Source organism: Amia ocellicauda, chromosome 2 (genome assembly GCF_036373705.1).
Source record: "Amia ocellicauda isolate fAmiCal2 chromosome 2, fAmiCal2.hap1, whole genome shotgun sequence".
NCBI classification, from domain to species: domain Eukaryota; kingdom Metazoa; phylum Chordata; class Actinopteri; order Amiiformes; family Amiidae; genus Amia; species Amia ocellicauda.
In genome coordinates, this window is record NC_089851.1 from 60,134,527 (window position 1) to 60,140,709 (window position 6,183).

A 6,183-nucleotide genomic window follows, 5' to 3' on the forward strand; every position below is an offset into this window, starting at 1 on the left:
TAACGAGGAGCCGGGCTTGCCGCCTCCCACCTTCTCCGCCCCCACATCTTTCGCCACGCCCCTTTCCGATTCTGAATGTCTCAGGGCAAGGCGAGGGCAGCATCGCTGACTCCCCTGCCTGCTTTATTCCACCTTGTTAGTGTCCTTCGGTCAGCTCAGGCTCCGGAAAGCAGTCCTGGACCGCGACCCGCTGAGCTAGGGCACCGCCGGGCAGTCATGATGGCCGAGCGGTCTAAGGCGCTGCGTTCAGGTCGCAGTCTCCCCTGGAGACGTGGGTTCGAATCCCACTTCTGACAACAGTGGGTGCTCCTTTTTGCCCCGTTTGAAACGGGTCAAGGATGGCGCCCTCCCTGGTCCTTTCAGCACGTGAGCCAAAAAAACGAACGCTTCAGTGACCGCGAAGCGGGGCCATGCGGGCTCGTCCGGGAGTTGAACCCGGGACCTCTCACACCCGAAGCGAGAATCATACCACTAGACCAACGAGCCAAGTTAACAGACAGTGTCGCAGTTTCTGCTGGGCAAGCGCGTAACTGCTTGGGGCAGACCGGGAGACCTACGCTCACTGACTGATAGCATGGACTGTAGCGCTGACGAGTCTTTCCAGAACGGTAACCCCATCCCCAGTGAGACAGCACTGAGAGCATGGTTCAGCAGGCCCGCAAACAACTGAAAAGAATGCCTCTCCTTTGGTGCAGCTCAGGAGTACACGTTCAGCAAAGGTCTCCATAACAAGCCGGCAAACCACATTTCGTCCTCCTCCTTCTCAACAACACACTACATGTCCTCCTCCTCATCAACAACAACAACGAACTTGTAAAATACACATTTTCTTAAAAGAAAACAAAACACACAGATGACAGTCTGATTTCCCATCAGCTACACAGCCAACAGTATCTGAGGTTGAAAGACCTCCCTGGTGCAGAGGAGCCCAGAAGCCAACCGTCGAGAGAGAACGAATGAACAGTTCAGTAACTGCAAAGCGGGGCCAAGCGGGCTCGTCCGGGAGTTGAACCCAGGACCTCTCGGACCCGAAGTGAGAATCATACCCCTAGACCAACGAGCCAAGTTAACAGACAGTCTCACAGTTTCTGCTGGGCAAGCGCGTAACTGCTTGGGGCAGACCGGGAGACCTACGCTCACTGACTGATAGCATGGATTGTAGCGCTGACGTGTCTTTCCAGAACGGTAACGCCATCCCCAGTGAGACAGCACTGAGAGCATGGTTCAGCAGGCCCGCAAACAACTGAAAAGAATGCCTCTCCTTTGGTGCAGCTCAGGTGTACACGTTCAACAAAGGTCTCCATAACAAGCCGGCAAACCACATTTCGTGCTCCTCCTCCTCCTCAACAACAACAACGAACTTGTAAAATACACATTTTCTTAAAAGAAAACAAAACACACAGATGACAGTCTGATTTCCCATCAACTACACAGCCAACAGTATCTGAGGTCGAAAGATCTCCCTTGTGCAGAGGAGAGCAGAAGATAACCATCGAGAGAGAACAAACGAACGCTTCAGTGACTGCGAAGCGGGGCCAAGCGGACTCGTCTGGGAGTTGAACCCGGATTCTCTCGCAACCCAAAGCGATAATCATACCTCTAGACCAACGAGCCAAGTTTACGGACAGTGTCGCAGTTTCTGCTGGGCAAGCGCGTAACTGCTTGGGGCAGACCGGGAGACCTACGCTCACTGACTGATATCATGGACTGTAGCGCTGACGAGTCTTTCCAGAACGGTAACCCCATCCCCAGTGAGACAGCACTGAGAGCATGGTTCAGCAGGCCCGCAAACAACTGAAAAGAATGCCTCTCCTTTGGTGCAGCTCAGGAGTACACGTTCAGCAAAGGTCTCCATAACAAGTCGGCAAACCACATTTCGTCCTCCTCCTCCTCAACAACATACTACATGTCCTCCTCCTCATCAACAACAACAACGAACTTGTAAAATACACATTTTCTTTAAAGAAAACAAAACACACAGATGACAGTCTGATTTCCCATCAGCTACACAGCCAACAGTATCTGAGGTCTAAAGACCTCCCTGGTGCAGAGGAGCCCAGAAGCCAACCGTCGAGAGAGAACGAATGAACAGTTCAGTGACTGCAAAGCAGGGCCAAGCGGGCTCGTCCGGGAGTTGAACCCGGGACCTCTCGCACCCGAAGTGAGAATCATACCCCTAGACCAACGAGCCAAGTTAACAGACAGTCTCACAGTTTCTGCTGGGCAAGCGCGTAACTGCTTGGGGCAGACCGGGAGACCTACGCTCACTGACTGATAGCATTGATTGTAGCGCTGACGTGTCTTTCCAGAACGGTAACGCCATCCCCAGTGAGACAGCACTGAGAGCATGGTTCAGCAGGCCCGCAAACAACTGAAAAGAATGCCTCTTCTTTGGTGCAGCTCAGGTGTACACGTTCAACAAAGGTCTCCATAACAAGCCGGCAAACCACATTTCGTGCTCCTCCTCCTCCACAACAACAACAACGAACTTGTAAAACACACATTTTCTTTAAAGAAAACAAAACACACAGATGACAGTCTGATTTCCCATCACCTACACAGCCAACAGTATCTGAGGTCAAAAGATCTCCCTTGTGCAGAGGAGAGCAGAAGATAACCATCGAGAGAGAACAAAAGAACGCTTCAGTGACTGAGAAGCGGGGCCAAGCGGACTCGTCTGGGAGTTGAACCCGGAACCTCTCGCAACCCAAAGCGAGAATCATACCTCTAGACCAACGAGCCAAGTTTACGGACAGTGTCGCAGTTTCTGCTGGGCAAGCGCGTAACTGCTTGGGGCAGACCGGGAGACCTACGCTCACTGACTGATAGCATGGACTGTAGCGCTGACGAGTCTTTCCAGAACGGTAACCCCATCCCCAGTGAGACAGCACTGAGAGCATGGTTCAGCAGGCCCGCAAACAACTGAAAAGTATGCCTCTCCTTTGGTGCAGCTCAGGAGTACACGTTCAGCAAAGGTCTCCATAACAAGTCGGCAAACCACATTTCGTCCTCCTCCTCCTCAACAACACACTACATGTCCTCCTCCTCATCAACAACAACAACAAACTTGTAAAATACACATTTTCTTTAAAGAAAACAAAACACACAGATGACAGTCTGATTTCCCATCAGCTACACAGCCAACAGTATCTGAGGTTGAAAGACCTCCCTGGTGCAGAGGAGCCCAGAAGCCAACCGTCGAGAGACAACGAATGAACAGTTCAGCGACTGCAAAGCGGGGCCAAGCGGGCTTGTCCGGGAGTTGAACCCAGGGCCTCTCACACCCTCAGCAAGAATCATAGCCCTAGACCAACGAGCCAAGTTAACAGACAGTGTCACAGTTTCTGCTGGGCAAGCGCGTAACTGCTTGGGGCAGACCGGGAGACCTACGCTCACTGACTGATAGCATGGACTGTAGCGCTGACGAGTCTTTCCAGAACGGTAACCGTATCCCCAGTGAGACAGCACTGAGAGCATGGTTCAGCAGGCCCGCAAACAACTGAAAAGAATGCCTCTCCTTTGGTGCAGCTCAGGTGTACAGGTTCAACAAAGGTCTCCATAACAAGCCGGCAAACCACATTTCGTGCTCCTCCTCCTCCTCCTCAACAACAACGAACTTGTAAAATACACATTTTCTTTAAAGAAAACAAAACACACAGATGACAGTCTGATTTCCCATCAGCTACACAGCCAACAGTATCTGAGGTCTAATGACCTCCCTGGTGCAGAGGAGCCCAGAAGCCAACCATCGAGAGAGAACGAATGAACAGTTCAGTGACTGCAAAGCAGGGCCAAGCGGGCTCGTCCGGGAGTTGAACCCGGGACCTCTCGCACCCGACGTGAGAATCATACCCCTAGACCAACGAGCCAAGTTAACAGACAGTCTCACAGTTTCTGCTGGGCAAGCGCGTAACTGCTTGGGGCAGACCGGGAGACCTACGCTCACTGACTGATAGCATTGATTGTAGCGCTGAAATGTCTTTCCAGAACGGTAACCGTATCCCCAGTGAGACAGCACTGAGAGCATGGTTCAGCAGGCCCGCAAACAACTGAAAAGAATGCCTCTCCTTTGGTGCAGCTCAGGAGTACACGTTCAACAAAGGTCTCCATAACAAGCCGGCAAACCACATTTCGTGCTCCTCCTCCTCCTCAACAACAACAACGAACTTGTAAAATACACATTTTGTTTAAAGAAAACAAAACACACAGATGACAGTCTGATTTCCCATCACCTACACAGCCAACAGTATCTGAGGTCTAAAGACCTCCCTTGTGCAGAGGAGCCCAGAAGCCAGCCTTCAAGAGCAAACGAACGAACACTTCAGTGACTGCAAAGTGGGGCCAAGTGGGCTCGTCCTGGAGTTGAACCCAGGGCCTCTCACACCCTCAGCAAGAATCATTCCCCTAGACCAACGAGCCAAGTTAACGTAGGGTGTCGCAGTTTCTGCTGGGCAAGCGTGTAACTGCTTTGGGGCATACCGGGAGACCTACGCTCACTGACTGATAGCATGGACTGTAGCGCTGACGAGTCTTTCCAGAACGGTAACGCCATCCCCAGTGAGACAGCACTGAGAGCATGGTTCAGCAGGCCCGCAAACAACTGAAAAGAATGCCTCTCCTTTGGTGCAGCTCAGGAGTACACGTTCAACAAAGGTCTCCATAACAAGCCGGCAAACCACATTTCGTGCTCCTCCTCCTCCTCAACAACAACAACGAACTTGTAAAATACACATTTTCTTTAAAGAAAACAAAACAAACAGATGACAGTCTGATTTCCCATCACCTACACAGCCAACAGTATCTGAGGTCGAAAGACCTCCCTTGTGCAGAGGAGCCCAGAAGCCAACCATCAAGAGAGAACGAACGAACGCTTCAGTGACTGCAAAGCAGGGCCAAGTGGGCTTGTCCAGGAGTTGAACCCTGGGCCTCTCACACCCTCAGCAAGAATCATAGCCATAGACCAACGAGCCAAGTTAACAGACAGTGTCACAGTTTCTGCTGGGCAAGCTCGTAACTGCTTGGGGCAGACCGGGAGCCCTACGCTCACTGACTGATAGAATGGACTGTAGCGCTGACGTGTCTTTCCAGAACGGTAACGCCATCCCCAGTGAGTTAGCACTGAGAGCATGGTTCAGCAGGCCCGCAAACAACTGAAAAGTATGCCTCTCCTTTGGTGCAGCTCAGGTGTACACGTTCAACAAAGGTCTCCATAACAAGCCGGCAAACCACATTTCGTGCTCCTCCTCCTCCTCAACAACAACAACGAACTTGTAAAATACACATTTTCTTTAAAGAAAACAAAACACACAGATGACAGTCTGATTTCCCATCACCTACACAGCCAACAGTATCTGAGGTTGAAAGACCTGCCTTGTGCAGAGGAGCCCAGAAGCCAACCATCAAGAGAAAACGAACGAACACTTCGGTGACTGCAAAGTGGGGCCAAGCGGGCTCGTCCGGGAGTTAAACCCAGGACCTCTCGCACCCAAAGCGAGAATCATACCCCTAGACCAACGAGCCCAGTTAACTGACGTTGTTGCAGTTTCTGCTGGGCAAGCACGTAACTGCTTGGGACAGACCGGGAGACCTACGCTCACTGACTGATAGCATGGACTGTAGCGCTGAAATGTCTTTCCAGAACGGTAACCGTATCCCCAGTGAGACAGCACTGAGAGCATGGTTCAGCAGGCCCGCAAACAACTGAAAAGAATGCCTCTCCTTTGGTGCAGCTCAGGTGTACAGGTTCAACAAAGGTCTCCATAACAAGCCGGCAAACCACATTTCGTGCTCCTCCTCCTCCTCAACAACAACAACGAACTTGTAAAATACACATTTTGTTTAAAGAAAACAAAACACACAGATGACAGTCTGATTTCCCATCACCTACACAGCCAACAGTATCTGAGGTCTAAAGACCTCCCTTGTGCAGAGGAGCCCAGAAGCCAGCCTTCAAGAGCAAACGAACGAACACTTCGGTGACTGCAAAGTGGGGCCAAGTGGGCTCGTCCTGGAGTTGAACCCAGGGCCTCTCACACCCTCAGCAAGAATCATTCCCCTAGACCAACGAGCCAAGTTAACGGAGGGTGTCGCAGTTTCTGCTGGGCAAGCGCGTAACTGCTTGGGGCAGACCGGGAGACCTACGCTCACTGACTGATAGCATGGACTGTAGCGCTGACGAGTCTT

The 6,183-nt window shown here is 51.6% G+C and overlaps 3 non-coding genes across 3 annotated transcripts; all 3 read right to left on the reverse strand.

Moving 5' to 3' along the window:
• Positions 1-414: 414 nt before the first annotated feature.
• Positions 415-486, reverse strand: trnap-cgg (transfer RNA proline (anticodon CGG)). The gene has a single exon. It is a non-coding gene; the product is annotated as a tRNA-Pro (tRNA).
• A 1,633-nt stretch (positions 487-2,119) lies between these two features.
• On the reverse strand, positions 2,120-2,191 carry trnap-cgg (transfer RNA proline (anticodon CGG)). Its single transcript has one exon. It is a non-coding gene; the product is annotated as a tRNA-Pro (tRNA).
• Positions 2,192-5,448: 3,257 nt separating this feature from the next.
• On the reverse strand, positions 5,449-5,520 carry trnap-ugg (transfer RNA proline (anticodon UGG)). The gene has a single exon. It is a non-coding gene; the product is annotated as a tRNA-Pro (tRNA).
• Positions 5,521-6,183: the final 663 nt, after the last annotated feature.